General features: G+C 33.5%; 1 non-coding gene across 1 annotated transcript; it reads left to right on the top strand.

Annotated features, from left to right (window-relative positions):
- Positions 1–481: 481 nt before the first annotated feature.
- On the top strand, positions 482–588 carry LOC128287331 (small nucleolar RNA R71). The gene has a single exon (XR_008278031.1). It is a non-coding gene; the product is annotated as a small nucleolar RNA R71 (small nucleolar RNA).
- The last annotated feature ends 3,711 nt before the right edge of the window (positions 589–4,299 follow it).

Genomic DNA, 4,299 nt, shown 5'->3' with positions numbered 1-4,299 from the left:
ATGGTGAGTTCACCTTTCTGCACATCAATTAACGTTATTCCCGTGGCTAACAAAGGTCTCCCAAGGATGATCAACACTTCCTTATCTGCTTCAAAATCTAAGACAATGAAATCAGCAGGAAAAATAAATTTATCGACTCTTACCAAAACATCCTCGATCTTTCCCTAGGGATATGCTAAAGATCGATCCGCTAGCTGAAGTGTCATAGTTGTAGGTCTTACTTCACCTATCCCTAGCATCTTGAAAATAAACATAAGCATCAAGTTGATACTCGCTCCTAAATCACACAAAGCTTTACCACAGTAAGGTTCACCAATGTTACAGGGTATAGTAAAGCTTCATTAATCGCGATCCTCTCAATCATCTCATAAGCCTCATTATAAGACTTAGACAAAATTGCTACATTCGCAGAAGCATCTACCATCAATCTTCTATGTGTATTGAAACCATTATAGAATGTCTCCAACTGGATACAATGAGGAATCCAATGATGAGGACACTTACGAAGTAACTCCTTGAATCGCTCCCAAGCCTCATACAAAGACTCGTCATCCAATTGTTGGAAAGTTGTGATCTCATTCCTCAACTAAGTGTTTTTGCTAGGCGGGAAATACTTAACCAAAAATCTCTCTGCTAATTCTTGCCATGTAGTTATGGAACTCGGTGGCAATGAATTGAGCCATGCTCGTGCTCAATCTTGCAACGAGTACGAAAACAACTTCACCCTCAGTGCGTCTTCAGTCACACCGGCTATCGTGAATGAATCACTCACCTCCATAAATAATCAAAGGTGGAGATGCGGATCTTCCATGGGCATACCACTGAATTGGCCCACCATTTGAAGCATTTGAAACATCACTGGTTTCAATTCAAATTAGGTTGCCTCAATATCTGGCCTTCTAATTCCTGGATTTAACTCATTGAAAAGTGGCACAGCATATTATCTGATGCATCGATCCCTATCATCGGCAATGAGGATGGAATTTTGTACACGACTGGCTTCATTACATTGGTCTTAATTCTGATTTCCTAGGTCCATCTTGACTTGTCTTTGAGCTATTCGTTCACGTCTTTTTTTTCTAAAAGTTCCCTCAATTTTAGGGTCTACAGGGAGTAAATTGATAATCCGATCTATGCTCATAAACACCTGAAAAGAAAATCACAAAATTAAAAAGAATAAGTTAGTAATGTTAGAAATAAACCAACTTGGAAGTAAATAATTTCACAAAAAGAATGACTTTGGCAACAGTTAACAATCCTTGGAAACGGTACCAAAGACTTGTAACGCGTAGGATTGTGTAAGTGTACACAGTCGTTATCAAGTCATAAATAAGTATGGAGTTATCGTCTCCACAGGGATTGTATTTGTGTTAAATCACTTGATTGTAAAATTACCCTTAACAATTTGGTAAATAAAAACACAATATGGTTAAGAAGTGATGATTAAAATTAAATATATTAAGTTAAATCCAATGATCCCTAATGTAAATTACCCTAAGTATGCAAACTATATGAATGGAATAGATTTTAGAAAAATTAAACACAATTTGCAACAATTATAACATAAATAAACTTGGACAATTACTTTAATTAAACTCAATTTATTATCAACATGCTTAATAACATTCGAAAATTATTCCATGGCAACTCGATCTTTCATGAGTTTGGAAACCACTTTAAGTCCTTTCGGAATCCTTTACTTACTAAATACGCACTTTACTGATCCTTACTTACTAAGGGTTTCTTAACATTTGTGTGAGGTAATAGGGATGTGTTAGGTTTGAAATAGTTTAATCATACAAATCTAAAAACTATGCAGATAATAGAGCTTGGTTAGAGTTGTTATACAACCTGAAATTTAATCGGGTTAGGATCTAAATTAAGTATGCACATTTCAATTATGTGTTCACTAGTCGTCATCTAGTTAGGATCGCTCGGCTAATTCAAGTGCATTTCAGTCACGTATGAATGAAATACAAACTTGATTTTAATTGAAAACATGATCGATTGAGGCACAAAAATTATAAGCATGAATCAAATAAATATTATTTAATCAAAGAAATCATCCTAGCTTAAATAAAGTTAAGCTAACATTATTGTAAACAAGAACAAATAGCACATAGAAAACATTTTTAAATTAAATGTAACATTCCGAATTAGGGTCTAGTTGGAACAGTGGTTTCGAGACCACAAGTTTGAAATAGAAATAATTATTTTATGATTATTTGATGATCCATGATATGATTGCATGTATTTGCGAAATTTTCATGAAGAAATTATATGCCTAAGATGTCCAATTTGACTTTAGGGACTAAATTGAATAAGTTTTAAAACTTGTGTTCTAGGAGCTTCAAGCATGAAATTGCATTAGATTATTAATTAGAGGTCCTTAAATAGAAATTTGACCAATTTCTAAAATTTTGGACAAAAATGGGCATGAATAGGAAAATTTTGAAAGAAAGGCCTTAAGGCCATTTTGGTCATTTGATAAATAAAAGAATTAAAAGGGAAAATAAGTCAAAATTTTTCTCATCTTCTCCAAGTGCTAGCTGAAATTTCCAAGAGTCATAGCTACGGTTTTGTTCATCTTTTTAAGCTTGATTGTAAGTGCTCCTAAGCCCCGTTTTTAATGTTTTTTACATTTTTTATATCCTTGAAGCATGATCTAGCCATTTCTGGCCATATTTTGAAGTAGGGTTCATGTATGAAATTTGACCCATGTGTGACATGGTTGTATTTTGATGTTTAATGGAGGAATATGAAAGATGTATGGTAAACATCTTTTACTAAGTGATTTTTAGTGAAAACAACTAAAAGGACTTATTTGTAAAAGATGAAGAAATTGGTAGTAGAAATGTAGTTTAATGTGAAATATGGGCTGATATGAGTTAGATTATGAATTGGACAGGCTTGGGTAGCAAAGAAAATGCATGTATTTCATTTTTACGAACCTAAGGACTAATGTGTAAATATATAAAAGTTAGGGGTAAAAAGGTAATTTTACCAAAGTATGTTTTATGGGTCAATATGAGCAATGTGTGTACTGAACATGTTAAATTTTGCATTATAGATCAAGAAAAATGAGATTCGGGTCTTGATCAGGGGAAAAACAAAGTTTACGAGGATTAGGCCCGTTTCTATCATTTTGTACTGAGGTAAGTTCAATGGCAAATAATGCAACATGTATCATACTTTAAATGCTTTAGTATTGCATGAATGATAAGTACTTACATATTTAATATGATTTTGTATTATATGTTTATTGCCTAAATTTTATCATGAATTATGCATTGATTACTCCCTTAATATGTGATTGGTGCTACGAGTATTGAAATCAAAGTTACGAGCAAGTTCGACAAAAATGTGGTATCGAAGAATCCTGTTTGAGCCTTAGAAATAGTTTAAGATACAAGTGACATGTCACTAGGAATTATGTGATCTAAACTCATCAAGTTGTGGTCTGAGTTCATGATATATGTGACATCTGAGCTCATTGAGCTATGGTTTGAGTTCATGATGTATGTGACACATGTTTTGGCATTTCGGGTACTGGTCTCGTATATTCTACCTGTGGCTAGGTAGTCTAGCATATGTTGTGGATACTCGACAGCTGATCGAGATTATTGTGTGACAGGTTTTAAATATTTATAAAGAATCGTTCTTGAAACTAACTATTATCACAATGTAGGCAAGTGTACATATCGAATAGTAGTATAGTTTTGGCAAGACCAGATTGTCGAACTCGAAAGAACTAAAAGTACTAGTAATGACTGTCTTTTTATTATCTAGCCTAAGAATAAGGGGGTTTTGTTTTAACTAACTAGTTATCTAAACAAAGAATTCACAGAAAATAGAATTGGGGAATTACTTTTGGAAAAAACGATTGAATTAAGACAATACCTAAGGAAGAATCCACCTAGACTTCACTTGTTATTCTGACTTCTAATCGGATGATTTATTCATTTAAGTTGTTCCGTAGAGATACCTAAGTTATGTTATTATCCTTATTCAAGACTAATAACGTCTAATCCCTAGATTGAATAATTGAGACTTTTCTCTAATTAACACCCTAGGGTTACATTAACTCGCTCTATGGATCCCCTTACTAGGTTTCACCCTAATCCAATAAAATCTTGTCACCCAATCTCTAGGCGCGCAATCAACTCCGCTTAATTATGACAAATGTACTCTTAGGTAGAGTCTATTCCTCCTCTGAATAAGAGCTTATCTTGAATCAGTATCCTGCAATATCAAAACAAGAATTAAGAACACATAATTAAGAACAAGTTAAATATTTAT

The sequence above is a fragment of the Gossypium arboreum genome, chromosome 13, assembly GCF_025698485.1.
Source record: "Gossypium arboreum isolate Shixiya-1 chromosome 13, ASM2569848v2, whole genome shotgun sequence".
NCBI lineage: Eukaryota > Viridiplantae > Streptophyta > Magnoliopsida > Malvales > Malvaceae > Gossypium > Gossypium arboreum.
The sequence above is the reverse complement of the archived record's forward strand: the minus strand, read 5'-3'. Positions and strand labels throughout refer to the sequence as shown.